The 16,222-nt window shown below is 48.9% G+C and overlaps 1 protein-coding gene across 1 annotated transcript in view; it reads left to right on the top strand.

Moving 5' to 3' along the window:
• The window catches only part of LOC144894327 (uncharacterized), a 78,718-nt gene that overhangs the window by 40,563 nt on the left and 21,933 nt on the right, over positions 1-16,222 (top strand). The window lies entirely within an intron of this gene.

The raw sequence follows: 16,222 nt of genomic DNA on the forward strand, positions 1-16,222 counted from the left end.
GAGCGAAATGGACCTTCAAAATCATCCGAAATGGAGTCAAAATCCGAAATGGAGCGAAATGGACCTTCAAAATCATCCGAAATGGACTCAAAATCCGAAATGGAGCGAAATGGACCTTCAAAATCATCCGAAATGGAGTCAAAATCCGAAATGGAGCGAAATGGACCTTCAAAATCATCCGAAATGGACTCAAAATCCGAAATGGAGCGAAATGGACCTTCAAAATCATCCGAAATGGACTCAAAATCCGAAATGGAGCGAAATGGACCTTCAAAATCATCCGAAATGGAGTCAAAATCCGAAATGGAGCGAAATGGACCTCCAAAATCATCCGAAATGGACTCAAAATCCGAAATGGAGCGAAATGGACCTTCAAAATCATCCGAAATGGAGTCAAAATCCGAAATGGAGCGAAATGGACCTTCAAAATCATCCGAAATGGACTCAAAATCCGAAATGGAGCGAAATGGACCTTCAAAATCATCCGAAATGGACTCAAAATCCGAAATGGAGCGAAATGGACCTTCAAAATCATCCGAAATGGAGTCAAAATCCGAAATGGAGCGAAATGGACCTCAAAATAACCAATAACTTCCCCATAGCCTACACTTTTCATTTCATTCACACACAACATATTAAACCAACCTCAATAACATCCGAAATGGATGGTGATTCAGTAGTAAAATTAAATGTTAAAATACTGATCTAAAACAGGTGAGGAATGAATAAAATGTAATGTTAATTAAGTACTCAATTGTACTATGTAATTTATGTCAATGTCTGAGTTGGAATAAACTAAAACAAATTAGAAATGTGGTTTTGTTATTTTTTATAAGTCAAATGAAATGTGTAGTTGTCAAACAAACAAAAATGGACTTCCCATTTAGCAAAATGGAGTTCTGACTTAGCAAAATGGACTACCCAGTTAACAAAATGGACTTATAAATTAAGAAAACTCTGCAGTAAATGAAAGTAAATTTATTTACACAGGTATAATACAATATATATATATATATATCAGTATTTTAACATTTAATTTTACTACTGAATCACCATCCATTTCGGATGTTATTGAGGTTGGTTTAATATTGTTGCGAATATGGAATTTGGCCTCCATATCCGCTTGTAAATATTCCCCTATTTCCCCAATATTCCCCAACTATCCCCAATCCCCCATTCCCTAGTCCCATTGTCTGTAAACAACAATCAGTAGAGCCGACCTTCCCCTTTTTCCCCCATTAAATGTCGTGCCCAGGTCCACCGCATCTCACGTAGACAACTTTCGGACATCTTGTTAGTTATTCTTAGTCTATGTCAGTTAAGGACTCCTTTCCATTAATTCTGACTCTTCGTTGCACCAGAATGTGATTATATGGCACCAGTAGTGAGTTTAGGACCTTTCCCATACCTCCTTCCATCTTCTTCCCCAAACAACAACTACAACTACAACTACAACAACAATTACAACAACAACGACGCTGCGCGGGGGGAGTGTGCGTCATCACACCGGCTCGGTTAGCCGCCATTGACAATGCGCGCCGGACCATGCACTCCACGGGGTTACCACGAAGGGGCTCCTTGTCAGTCCCCCGTCAAGGGCGGAGCCTGGTAAACCCCCCCGCACGCACCCAATGAGAAGCAACGTGCCGATTCCACGAGGCGGAGCTAACGAGCCGAGGGCGTGTCACTCCCCGCCGGATATACGAAGCGACTCCCCGGATGTGAGGTCAGATGCGCCCCCAGCTTGAGCAGACAAGACGCCATCCGAGCGCTGCGACCTCCCCGCATCTCTAGACCGGACCGGGTCGATCCTGCCCTGAGCCCAGGTGCACCTGGAGCCATCGATAACCGCTTTCCTTGCCATCAATCCCCGTGTGAGTCAGCCTTGTCCCGTTTATCTGTCGTCCGTTGGGGTGAATATAAGATTGTGTTTAAGTGCCCACCTTACTATGCTGTCCCTCTGGTAGTTGTAATCTAACCTTCCGTCACAATATAACCTCCTCCGGAGGGCTTGAGAACTGAACCCTGGGTGTCGTGTCATTTTAATCCCAGCCGGGTGTCCTTTTCCTTTATTGACCTAGCGCAGCGCGATTAGTCAACGTTCGGGTATAATCGGGTAACTTGTGCAGACGTGGTCATACCAAAACCGCTCGGTAAATAACATCTAAGCCACGTCTGTAACAATTGGTGTCGAGGAGTGGAATTCGAACCCGGGACTAAATTTATTAGGCCCAAATTTGTAACAAGTAGAATCGATTCGGAGCGCGTTTCCCGCGCGAAATTATAACGGCCGAAATTTGTTTTGTTGTATAAAAACCCGAATTTTGAAAGTCGCGCTATGGCAGACCAAGACAGCTGGGGTCCGGTAGGGGAGAGTGAGGCAGGGTCGGTCCAGGACCAAATTGAGGGACATGAGGGACAGGAGGAGAGCGAAGCAGCGAGGGTAGCAGACGCACAAAATAGCGTCGTTGTGCCCGACATTGCGGGAGCGCAAAATGGCGCCTCGCTGATCACCGCGCCCGCGACCGTGGCAGCGCCCCCGGTGGATTGGAACTTGTTTTTCATACAAATGAAGGCCCTTATGGCCCAGAATAGCGAGAAATTGAGGGAGGACATGGGGTCCAATAGCGAGAAATTGAGGGAGGACATGGGGTCCAATAGCGAGAAATTGAGGGAGGACATGGGGTCCAATAGCGAGAAATTGAGGGAGGACATGGGGGCCAATAGCCAACGGTTAGAACAAAGGATGGGGGCCCAGATCGGAGGGTTAGGGAGTAGAATAGAGGGATTAGACAATAATTTTAAGGGTTTAGACAAGAAATTTGGGAAGTTAGACAATAATTTTGAGGAGTTAGACAAGAAATTTGGGAAATTAGACGATAGATTAGGGGAAATACAGGAGGGGTTAATGGGGGTAGAAAACAGAATGGCCGCTCAAGAGAATCAAATGGAAGGGATGCAAAAAGGGTTAGAGGGGTTAGAAAACACCATGGAGGGCAAATTGAGGGACATGAGGGACCAAGCGGAAAGGGAAGTTAAACAAATGGAGCAGCAGATAGAGGGGGTCAGAATGGGGGTAGAAACCAAACTGGATGCTCACAGGGAGGAAATGGAGCAGATGAGGATGGCATCTGGGCAGGAGATGCAAGTGATGGGAGAGCAGATCAGAGGAGGAGTGAGTGAGGAGGTCGGAGGAGTGCGCGAGGAGGTGAGGCACTGTAGGGAGCACATGGAGAAAGAGGTGAGAAAGGGGACTGTAAAGTTACAAGGGGGCATAGAGGTCCTGACGCAGGAGGTGGAACAGCTGACGGAGGGACAAAAAGGACTAACGGAGCAGGTTCAAAGGAACACTGCGGTATTAGGAGGTTTAAAAGCGACACAAAACGACATAAAAAACGACTTGATAGCGACAAAGAGGGAATGTCAGATGGTACGTGAGGGACTGACAACGAGGTTGGACGAGGTGATAGAGGTAATGGAGACGAAGGACCGGCAGGTGAGGACGCACCTGGAAACGGTCAAGGTAGCCTTAGAGGATGAGCTTGAGGAGACGTACCGGGGAATAAAAGAGGTGAAGCACAAATTAGAAGAAGTGGAAGAAGGGATGAGCGAAATTAAGAAGCGACGGAGAGGTGATAAGAAAGAGATAAAAGAGGAGATAAAAGAATTGGTCCAAAGTCTGTGTTTGGATCGTGATGATGTGCTCATTAACCGGATGAGGGATTCGCAGGTGATGGAGGAGAAGCGAAGAGGAAGAGGACCCGGTGTAAGTGGTGACCAATATGGTCGTGCGTATGATGCGCCAGGGGATTTAAGAAGCTTGGGGATTGGATTGGATCCGGGTGTTCGTGAGAGGCCGTTGGTGAAGTGTGCGACAGGTCTGGTGTGCGAAAAAAGAGGTGTGCGAGAATGTCCGACCATGGGGTGTGTGAGGAAAAAGTGCGTGCCAAGGAGTGAGGGTGCTGGCGAGAGTGAGTCGGTCGTAGCGCGTGTGCGAGGGAGCACATGGAAGCGTGGTGTGGTGAGTGTTACAGAGGGTGTGACGGGAGAGTGTGCGCAAGAGTGTGCGCGAGAAAGGTGTGTGACGGACAGGTGCACGAGGAAAGAGTGCGCTGTCAGAAGTAAGGAAGAGTGTCCACCTGTGGTGAGTGTTACAGAGGGTGTAACGGGAGAGTGTGCGCGAGAAAGGTGTGTGACGGACAGGTGCACGAGGAAAGAGTGCGCTGTCAGAAGTAAGGAAGAGTGTCCACCTGTGGTGAGTGTTACAGAGGGTGTAACGGGAGAGTGTGCGCGAGAAAGGTGTGTGACGGACAGGTGCATGAGGAAAGAGTGCGCTGTCGGGAGTAAGGGTGAGTGCGCTGTCAAGAATGGAGGTGAGAGTACTGAGAGTGACAAGGAGAGTGAGTTGGTTATGACAGGTGAGCGAGTATGTACACCTGGGATGGAAGGATGCACACCTGGAATGGTAGAGCGTGAGTGGGAATGCACGCTGGAGTTGGTGGTGAGGCACGTGGTTGGGTGTGCGAATGAGGGCACACCTGTGATTGTCACAGAGGAGGTGACCAAGGAGGGGGCGCGAAACGGTGTATTGGTGAGGTGTGCTACCAACGAATGTGTGCCAAGGTGTTCGGTGGTCAGGTGTGTGACCAAGGCTGTGAGTGGAATGAGTGTACCGAGGTGTGTAAGGAAAGGTACGAGGAGCATGGGCACGGCTGGATGTGTGAGCAAGGAACGGGCTGCGGGGTGTAAGCGTCCAGGTGAAGCATCGACGTTAGACGGGGTAGAGTTTAGAACGACTTATAGCCGAATCGGGCCCTCGGTGCGTGCCGGGCTTCGCGTGCCGCGAGAACCAGCGGGGATCCGAGCCACGGCGGGTTCGAAAGGACCGCCGTGCGCGATCCACGCTGGGCCTCGCGTGGGACGGCCGCGTCCGTGCTCCACTAGGCGGAGCGGGCAGCCCGATAGAAAGGGTCGTCATGGCGACCACTTTTTGGTGAGACGTGCCGGCAGGTCGAGATCGGGCAATTGGATGGCTCCACGCCGAGGTGGTGCGTGGGATCTCGGCCCGGGTAAGCCCCCGTCCCTGCCCCGAATGCCGGACGCATCCAGCCGCCGGCACAAAACAACCAGCATCCATTGCTTGGCTTTACGAAGCCGGGCGTTGGACAGGAATTGGCGCACCGAGAGGCATTCGTGAGTAGACTGGGTGATGAGGTTAGTGTTTTGGACCCAAAATTAGAGAAAAACAAAATTTGATGATTGGCAAGGGATTGGCAGTAGTGATTGGCAGATGATGGGTAGTGATTGGCAAATTTTTAATTTGTTGAAATTTGATGTGCAAAATTGGTAGTGAGCGATGGGCCCGGTGGGTAAGGTTGGCATCCCTGCCACCCTTCCCATATGGGGGCAAAGGAGCAATAGTTTATGGGGTGTATGGCAGTGAAAACTAGCCCGGGTGGGTTAGGTTATATTGATAGGGCCCTAGAAGATGACATTAGGTGACGTTAAGATTAGTTAGTGACTCATACCTGTAGTGGGGACGCAGGTAGATTAGTATGGATGATAATGACGTGGGAGCGCAATAGTTTAAAGGGACGACTGGGAAGCGCAAGTTTCAGAAGGGAGTAGTTAGCTGAGATGATGCCGTGTGTGTGAGAATTGAACAGGTGTGATTGCACAGGTGTGCAACTGGACAGGTGTGTGGAGCCGTGTATGAGTAGTGAGTGTTGTGGATCAGCGCGAATGCGCTTGGGGAGAGAAGGGTGCAGGTGGCACCAGGTGTGAGAGCACAGGTGTGCAGGTACAGGTGTGTGGAGAGAGTTGGAGTAAGTGGTACGGAGTGGTGTGCATGGTGCGAAGGTGTGGATGGGGGAAGAGTGGACCCCTTTCACGAGTACCCGGGGCGGGTAGTGTAAGTGTTAGGTAGAGGGTACAGGTAAATTGTGGTTGGATATTGGCATTTGTGGTGCGGTTGCAGAATGGTGTTGTGGATGGGTGCATTAGTGTTGTGGAAATGGCTGGGCGTGTAGCCTGTTAGTGTGTGTAGTTGGTTGGGCACTCCACCACTGTGAGGATGTCGGCCAGGTGAGGCCGCAGGTGGGCTCTGGGAGCCGGTAGAGTTGTGGATGGGGCCCGAGGATCCGGAGGACGGACCCGCGTAGCCCAGTGCCAGAGAGGGCACCGAGTGGGGAGAGAGCCAGAGGGCCTTCCCCAGGTAGTTAGGTTAGGGTGAGGAGCAGGTAAGCTCGGAGGCAACTGCAGTGGTGGAGGTGTGCAGGTGGGTAGACCCACTGGGAGAGGTACACGCCACAGCCCAGAAATTGTGCGAGGGCACCGGGAGATGAATCGGGGGAGTGAGACCCCAAATTGAAAAGCACCACAGTTGGCCAATGGGAATTGGTTTTTAGAACCCATAGTGTAAGAGGGCCAATGGTTTGGCAGGAGAAAGACCCCGGGTAGTGTAAAGTTGTTAAAGTCATTTAGGAAATAGTTAGGATTGATGAACCTGTCGCACCATACGCAGCCACTTACCTGTGGTGATGACGATGACTCCACACCTGTGTTTTCTTTGTTTTGTTGCAGGAAATGAAATTGCTGTGTGGATTGTGAGACGCATCACGACGTGGATGAGACATTGGAGTGATTCCATCTCTCCCTCCCTAGGAGGGACTGATGATGAATTGGTGATGGCAAATTATGAGGTTGAGTTGGAGATGGCAAATTTTGATGAAAGTTGAAAATGGCAAATTTGATTGGTTAGGAGGGAGAGAAGACGAATTTGGTTTATGGGAGGAACGGGGAAGACAGTAGGGATGTTTGTTGATTTGTAAAGTAGATGTTTATGGGTAGTGTTGTGTTGTGTGGATACAGTAAGGGGTAAGGGAGGGGCCATGTAGGTTACCTGGTGGGGGGGGGGGGGGCGTACGATAGAAACGTACCTGTCTCACCTGGTTCCCATGTGCCCCCAGTGTGCATCATCTTACATTGCGTGCACTTTTGCGCCCTTACCACCTTACTCACTTGTCTTTTCTTTTGTCTCCCACCTCCGAGGATCTGGCTTTGGGGTAGAGAGAGAGGAGAGAGAGGTGCTGGCTACGCAGTTGTGGGCCTGCACTTTCGCTGCTTGCTGCTTGGATCGATACACCATATGGACCGCAATGTTTGTGGCCACCCACAATGGACCGCAGTTCTTTTGCGGCCAAGCACCACCCGTGGAAGGACCTATGGGTCAACGTGGCACCTATGCCAAACAGGTGAACCACTAACAGTTGGCCCCCTGACGGCCACAATAGAGAAATGGACGCGGTTGGCGCCTTTCTTTATTTTTGAAAGAAGTAAGAAGGCCAAGTGCACCACACGAAGGCAAGACCAGCGGCAGAACATCGGCCGGCTGCGACACCACACAATGAGTCATAAACACTTCATTGGTGCACCGGATGGTGCTCACCGTGTGATGGGGTGGTGCTTGATGCTTGGAAGGGGTGCTCTGCACATTATTAAAGGCCGTAGGCCACAGGGCACTCGTGGGTTGGTGTATCGATGCTAGCATGCGTGCTCTCTCTATGCATAACATCTGCATGTGTTCCTCCAAAAACAGGTCCTGGATCGTAGTGTAAATATCAGCGTAGTCTTGTGTAAATAATGCTCCCTACCGGCTGTATGTTTAGTTTGAGAATTCTTTCTGGATTCGGTTATCCTGTGGGTGTGTTTCTGTGAGGAGAAGGGTGCAACGTCGCAGGGGGACATATTTACTCATTTGTGAATATCTGTAAAACTGTCGCACTCAGGGTAGAGTTAATAGTAGAGGGAACTACATTGCGTGCCACACTAAAGTAGGTAAAAATTTATCGGGTCGGGACGCCCCGAGGGTAGAGAAGGGTGCAATGTTGCGAATATGGAATTTGGCCTCCATATCCGCTTGTAAATATTCCCCTATTTCCCCAATATTCCCCAACTATCCCCAATCCCCCATTCCCTAGTCCCATTGTCTGTAAACAACAATCAGTAGAGCCGACCTTCCCCTTTTTCCCCCATTAAATGTCGTGCCCAGGTCCACCGCATCTCACGTAGACAACTTTCGGACATCTTGTTAGTTATTCTTAGTCTATGTCAGTTAAGGACTCCTTTCCATTAATTCTGACTCTTCGTTGCACCAGAATGTGATTATATGGCACCAGTAGTGAGTTTAGGACCTTTCCCATACCTCCTTCCATCTTCTTCCCCAAACAACAACTACAACTACAACTACAACAACAATTACAACAACAACGACGCTGCGCGGGGGGAGTGTGCGTCATCACACCGGCTCGGTTAGCCGCCATTGACAATGCGCGCCGGACCATGCGCTCCACGGGGTTACCACGAAGGGGCTCCTTGTCAGTCCCCCGTCAAGGGCGGAGCCTGGTAAACCCCCCCGCACGCACCCAATGAGAAGCAACGTGCCGATTCCACGAGGCGGAGCTAACGAGCCGAGGGCGTGTCACTCCCCGCCGGATATACGAAGCGACTCCCCGGATGTGAGGTCAGATGCGCCCCCAGCTTGAGCAGACAAGACGCCATCCGAGCGCTGCGACCTCCCCGCATCTCTAGACCGGACCGGGTCGATCCTGCCCTGAGCCCAGGTGCACCTGGAGCCATCGATAACCGCTTTCCTTGCCATCAATCCCCGTGTGAGTCAGCCTTGTCCCGTTTATCTGTCGTCCGTTGGGGTGAATATAAGATTGTGTTTAAGTGCCCACCTTACTATGCTGTCCCTCTGGTAGTTGTAATCTAACCTTCCGTCACAATATAACCTCCTCCGGAGGGCTTGAGAACTGAACCCTGGGTGTCGTGTCATGTTAATCCCAGCCGGGTGTCCTTTTCCTTTATTGACCTAGCGCAGCGCGATTAGTCAACGTTCGGGTATAATCGGGTAACTTGTGCAGACGTGGTCATACCAAAACCGCTCGGTAAATAACATCTAAGCCACGTCTGTAACAATATGTTGTGTATGAAATGAAATGAAAAGTGTAGGCTATGGGGAAGTTATTGGTTATTTTGAGGTCCATTTCGCTCCATTTCGGATTTTAGTGAGACCCGATTCGGACGATATTTGGTGGACAGGTTGGGAGTTTGACAAGAACCAATGGATTTCGACTTTGGTGAAGATCCAGATTCGGATCCGGATATGAGAACTTTTCAGTGATTCCTCAGCATTGAGAGATGGGGCCCAAAAACGACATATAGAATGTTGTTTCAAAAATTTATGGATGGATTTGGATGAAACTTGGTGGAGAGGTTGGGTGTGTGACAAGGAAGAATCGGTTCAATTTTGGTGAAGGTCCGGATCCGGCTCGTAGAATCTTTAAAGTGATTCTTCACCATTGAGTGATATGGCCAACCAGGTGGAGGTATATGCTCTCTACTGAGTGTCGTTCTAGTTTTGAAATGTGTTGTTGGAGACCAATGTTATCACTCCAAAGGACTGCAAGAATAAGAATAACAAACAAATTAGTGCTGGTAGAAAGTAGACCACCATGTACAATAGAGCACTGATGCAACTGTCATACATTGGATGCATCATGCAAACAGAACAGAAAAGTCTGGAGGAGTCAATACATTAATGTTGGCATGAGATGAATGATACTGAACACAGACCTTAGATAAAGGCCTACATGGATTACAGCGACATCCTCCTTGGTTTCTTGTTGTAATTTTGCACGACTTTGTTGATGAAGTTCTTGAATGCAGTGGCTTTCCGTGAGTCCGGTATCGCGGGTCCTTCAATTGATATGCTCATTGGTTAATTTACACGATCAGGCAGAAGGCGACACAGAATTCAGATTTCAGAATGCAGAATTCTATTCAATGAAGAAAAAGAACACTCAACTGTAGCTGATGTGACTGGAAGTAGCAAAAGATGAATCCCTACTTTTCTCATTCCGGCAAATATAGCACGGAGATTAGGTCAAGACATGAGTGATGATTAAAAGAACAAGTTGAAGTCAAATCCTCGTTCATTCGTCGTACAAAATTCCACTCTGTGTTCAAATTCTCTCTTCTGTCCTGATCACGTGGTAGCCCCATTTCTGGTAGTGCCTCACTCCGGTCAACTGTCGGTGTTTTATGAGATGGACAACTGTAAAAACGATGTCGAGGTTGTGTAGAATCCAGAAGTCACTGTTGTAGATGGGTAAGAAGCAACTCTGTCTGCCTTTTGAGTTTGTTTAACAAACACTTCTTGTCCTCATCAGTTAGGAAGTCAATAAAAAAAGGCCTTCGCTAGTTGACTTGGACTGAAGTCTTCGCTTCTTCCAGCACTTTTTCAGTGGATATCTCTCTGATTGACCCAAGTGGAGGTTCTATTGCTGGATAAAGATCTACTACTATTGGAGCAGATGTCATTGTCTAATGACCCACGTGGTTTTAACAGTAGGTTTAATGGAGACAGTTGTCTTCTCTGAACGAAGTAGCAAAGGTCCGCCAACAGACTCACGACTCAGATCCGTCCCATCTTGGGGGATACTTTCCAAAGCCAGTAATAACGGTTTCAGTAATTTCAAGACAACAGTCAAAGATCGCCCAGATCCACTACTCCTGGGAAAACCACATTTCCAAGCTGGCCGACAAAGCCAGCCCCCGACAGGGCATCCTCCATCATGCGAAGTCCTTCCTTGGCACACCTGAGCTCCTCACCACATACAAGGCTTTCATCCGCAGCTCAATGGAATACTGTTCTCCCCTATGGGCCGGTGCTCCTGCCTCACACCTGGCTCGGCTTCACGCTGATGAAACCAAAGCTTTCAGAATCATTGGAATCTCCCGCGATGAAACTGAATGTGAGGGCCTTTCACTCACTCACCACAGGCAGGTAGGTGGTCTTTCTGTCTTTTACCGACTCCTATCCGGCCTAGTTTACCGACTCCTATCCGGCCCCAGCTCTATCTGTGCTCTGTCCCCAAAATACTCCGACAGGTCGCACAAGATCTGCCTGCAACCCTCTTTGGTGAAATTGCCAAAATCAAGGCTCTCTGCTCACCTTCACTCTTTCATTCCTCTTTACTCCCGCCTCCGAAACAAACTCCCTCACTCTCTTCAATCCCACTCCTCCCTCCAGGTCTTCAAAACAGCTGTTCACCACCATCTCTTATCTTCCCCCATCCAAAACCTTGATCTTTTCTACCCCCGTTAATTCACCCCAGATCCACTTTTTTGAAATACCAACTTCTTTCCTGGAAGTCCTAGCAGTGTCCACGTGTTTTATACCTCTCCCACCCCCCTCCTCCCCTTCCCATGCCTCCTCCCCCCAAGCCCACTCCCTCCCACAGATCTCCCGATGTCCCTGTTCTCTGCTGTTGTACTTGTGTGCTTCCCTCTCTCTCTCCCCATCTTGTCTCCCGCTCCCTTTATTGTACGTTTTGTGTGTCCGTTTTTTTGGGGGGGATTAATGTTAGCTCTCACACGAGCCTCGATCTTGTATGAAAAAAAAAAAGAAAGCCAGCGGGTTTTACCAGGTTGGACTAATTTGAACTTCAGTCCCAAAGCATCTTCTATTTTTTTCCACGGCATTCGGTCATTTTGGAATGTTGTGAAAAAAGAATATAACGAAGATATTAAATACCTTTCACCCAGTTCAACAAGGGGTTCAGGTGGTAACATGGAAAACTAATAAATTGGCAACATTGTATGTGATCGTTTACTGCTGGAGTCGTACGAGGGGTGTTTATTCACCTAATTAACATGTGATGTCAATGCAATAACCCCCTCAAACCCCCTAACATCTTCATCAACATCATCTCCATCAACTCGTCTTTATCGTCTCCATCATCAACATCGCCATTGCATTAATGGATAAAGTTTGATGCAATAACCTAAGATCTTAATAACTTAAGAAAATTAACTTTATTTTATGTTCTTAATATTAATAACTCTTTTATTAAAGAAAATAAATAGCACAAAAGCAATGCACAAACATGTTAATTAAGGGTACAGTTTGGGCAATTTTTCAATGCAGCTTTGCAAACTGCAGGGATCATGTATGTTAATTGAACTTTCCGGGGTTGTGAGAGACAACTCACAAACTGCAGAGAGCGTATTCCTTCCAGGACACCAGCACACCACATTGGCATACCTTTCTAGAATTCGACCGTGGGATAGGTGCCCTTATGTCCCAACACGAGGGTACAGCCTTAATCCCTCATAAGCAAGACTCGAGATGCAGAGCTCCTTGTACCGCACCACACCAGCACGGCAGTCTTTAATCGACCTTTCTGGGGGTCAAACCTAGACTACATGGCTTAATGACGAGAACACGACCGACTGAGCTATATCCAAGTCTCACATCATAAATGCTTAACAATGAAATTCGTTCAGCATCATAAACACATTGGCAATCAGTGTTTGGTGCTTTGATGAACACCTAATGGTGTGCTGGTGTGGGGTGACCTTGTTGTAAAATACCACTTTGGAATTGATCATCAACACTCGCTCAGCTCGCGTCCTCCACCGTTGTTGCTTCGCACGCGTCATCCACCCTTTGTTGCTAGGCATGTGTCATCCACCCTTTGTTGCTAGGCACGCGCCCTCCACCCTTTGTTGCTAGGCATGTGTCATCCACCCTTTGTTGCTAGGCACGCGCCATCCACCCTTTGTTGCTAGGCATGTGTCATCCACCCTTTGTTGCAAGGCACGCATCATCCACCCTTTGTTGCGAGGCATGCGTCCTCCACCCTTTGTTGCTAGGCACGTGTCATCCACCCTTTGTTGCTAGGTAGGCTTCCTCCACCCTTTGTTGCTAGGCACGTCTCATCCACCCTTTTTTGCTAGGCACGCGTCATCCACCCTTTGTTGCGAGGCACACGTCCTCCGCCCTTTGTTGCTAGGCACACGTCCGCCACCCTTTGTTGCGAGGCACACGTCCTCCAACCTTTGTTGCTAGGCACGCGCCCTCCACCCTTTGTTGCTGGGCACGCGCCCTCCACCCTTTGTTGCTAGGCACACGTCCTCCACCCATTGTTGCTGGGCACACGTCCTCCACCCTTTGTTGCTAGGCACATGCCCTCCACCCTTTGTTGATGGCACGCACCCTCCACCCTTTGTTGCTAGGCACGCGCCCTCCACCCTTTGTTGCTAGGCACACGTCCTCCACCCGTTGTTGCTAGACACGCGTCCTCCACCCTTTGATGTGAGGCACATGCCCTCCACCCTTTGTTGCTAGGCACGCGCCCTCCACCCTTTGTTGCTAGGCACGTGCCCTCCACCCTTTGTTGCTAGGCACGCGTCCTCCACCCTTTGTTGCTAGGCACGCGCCCTCCACCCTTTGTTGCTAGGCACGCGCCCTCCACCCTTTGTTGCTAGGCATGCGCCCTCCACCCTTTGGTGCTAGGCACACGTCCTCCACCCTTTGTTGCTAGACACGCGTACTCCACCCTTTGATGTGAGGCACACGTCCTCCATCCTTTGTTACTAGGCACGCGTCATCCACCCTTTGTTGGTCGGCATGTGTCCTCCACCCTTGGTTGCTAGGCACGTGTCATCCACCCTTTGTTGCCAGGTGCGAGTCCTCCACTCTTGTTGCCCATGTCCACGAGTTAAATGTAAGAGTTCCCTTACAAGGAACCTCAACACAGGAGGAGACCATGAGGTCCATAAAGCCTGTGCAATGGCTGCTAACCCATGGTTTTTTGCCCATGTTCTATCCTTTTTTTTAAACGCTCGTCTCATTCGTTCGTATGCGGTACAAGGCTACGGGTTAGCATTATTGGCTTGGTGGTGTGGCTGTGCCGCTGATGCAGTGTCCCCTGCTGCTTGTGTCAGGAATAATTTGTTCAGGGTGCCGGCGATAGCTCGCCTACTCTTCACGAAGAACACCACGGGATCTTTAACGTCCACCAAGGAATGTCGGCAGACGGGATATCCAGTTTAACATCCGAGATTCAGATCACCAGCACACACATCGATGAATTACTTTACCTGTGAAACACCAGAATGACAGTTTATACCTGGGTCGGGATTCGAACCCGGGCAAGATAGCTTCGAGCCGAGTGTGCGTACCTGTCAGCCCTAAATTCTAAGAAGCAAGCAAAGATTATCTTTGGTATAACTCTGCCGGGGTTCAAACCATCGACCTTCAATATTTAGAAAGTCAGAGCAGACGCTCGAACCAGAATGCCATCGAGTTCCCCACCCTCGTCGTCAGGTGCAGCGACCTTCACCCTTGTTGTCAGGTGCAGCGACCTTCACCCTTGTTGTCAGGTGCGCGACGGCGCTCAGAGTTAACAAAGACCGTAAGACGTCACTTCACAGGACGATAACCATGGTTACGGCTTCGCGCAAGCACGTGGACAGAAATCTGCATCATTTGGTGTTCGTGTTTGTGCAGCTTACCCAGCTTTGTACATCATCCATAGAGTCCACACGTTTATTGGAATAATCTGCGTTGTATGGATATAATTTCCATGTGTGTTGTATATTAGTTAGGATACATGTCTACTTGAACATGGAGAGTATATAATTAACAGAAAACACGAGGGTATTGTATTGTATTTAAGAAGTTCGGTCTCATCCGCTCTCGTGTGTGATGAAACCCGAGATATAAACGGGACAATGTAGGTGGATTTAATTGGAAACCTGTAGGGAAGGGAATCCCGGTAACGCAATTACGAAACTGATTCCTTGTGTAAATAGAGGATGGGGTGGAGGAGAGCCTCTGGTCCAATATGTATTCAGCAACAACAATTGTCTTTCACAACAACCTAAATGTATACATTTCCCTGTACTGTAGCAAGTAATCTTACTATAATTCACCAAATGTCCATCCGTCTGTCTGTCTGTCCGTCTGTTCGAAGGTACCGCAAAAACGGCTGAACCGATCACAACGATATTCTGGGTGGGTAATCAGGGGATCTCCTGGAGTAAAATAGGCTATATTGTTTTTCCAATTTCAGCTTAGGCCTCCAGCATTTTCAGGTTTGGATTCCCGCATAACGTTATTTTCCCGAGTGCTGCACAAACGGCTGTACCGATCGCTGCACAGCTGCACCGATCGGCTGCACCGATTGGACTCGGTGACCTCCGACAAAGACCTTTTATAAGGACATGGGTTGAATCCCTGCTTGAGAGAATGCCAACCCCCTCCCCGCCATCGCGGTCGTCTCTCCAACTCACAATCCCACGAGATATGCGGAAAGGACGACCCAAAACCAATTATCTTCTTTTTGATTCGTATATAAACATCATTATAAGTAAATATTGACCTCGGCCAAAGTTCAAACGACGTGAGTTTAATCTCTACATGTGAGAATTCCACATAGCTATTTGGGCAGTGTATACGCTAACAGATCGGTCTCCATCGATCTTGCCAAGGCCGTAACACCTATTTATACCTATGTTTACATGGTGAATAATTACACTGACACCCGCATTATTACTAGAAAATGTATAGTTTTCCAGGTAAATGTTTAGTTCACCCAATCAGTTAGCCTTCAGGAGGTGGTCCATCACTCTCTCGCAACGTAGCATGGCTCTTACAGAACTCTGTGAACTGGTCAGTCTCCAACCAGGGGAGGAACCAGCTAATCAGCTGAGGAAATGGAGAATTGAACGTGACAATGCTGACATGAATGCCCTCTCCAACACCTTGGACAACACATGCAACGCATTCGCCACTTATTCTCCTGCTGATCTCATCAATGTGTCATCAGGGAGAGCAGCGAAGGAGGAGACCAAAACATTCCTACTTGGAACACTGGAACGGGGGAAAAACTTCAACTTCAGTTTGAGGATGAGTGTGTAGTCGATGGTTCACGGTTTCTGAAGCCCGTGGCAAGGATCAAAATGTTGAACTTTGCTGCAGAGAACGTGTGACGAAGACCGCAGCACGAAGAGCGAATGTGGCAGAGGGAGTCAGGGATGTCTTTGGACGAATCTTAGCTGTTGCTGCCGAGACAAATGATGCGCTTGATCTGCATCACATTCTTCGCTACCCGGTTACTGAAGTACCACTTTCTCTTGCCCATAGCGATGGAACTCCCCTGAAGACGGACAAGGCATCTCTCACAAAGAAACTTGAAAGCAGACAGGAAGTGTTTCTCGATGACACCAGTCTTCCCCCAATCACAGCCACAGTGATTGATGGCGGTATTATCCTCCATGAAACCGTGCTGCAGCACAGCAAGTCCACATATGCAACCATGGCAAAGGATCTTTTGGCAAAAGTATGTTTGTATCGTGGGGAGAAAATCCA

The sequence above is a fragment of the Myxine glutinosa genome, chromosome 11, assembly GCF_964187855.1.
Source record: "Myxine glutinosa chromosome 11, kmMyxGlut1.1, whole genome shotgun sequence".
NCBI lineage: Eukaryota > Metazoa > Chordata > Myxini > Myxiniformes > Myxinidae > Myxine > Myxine glutinosa.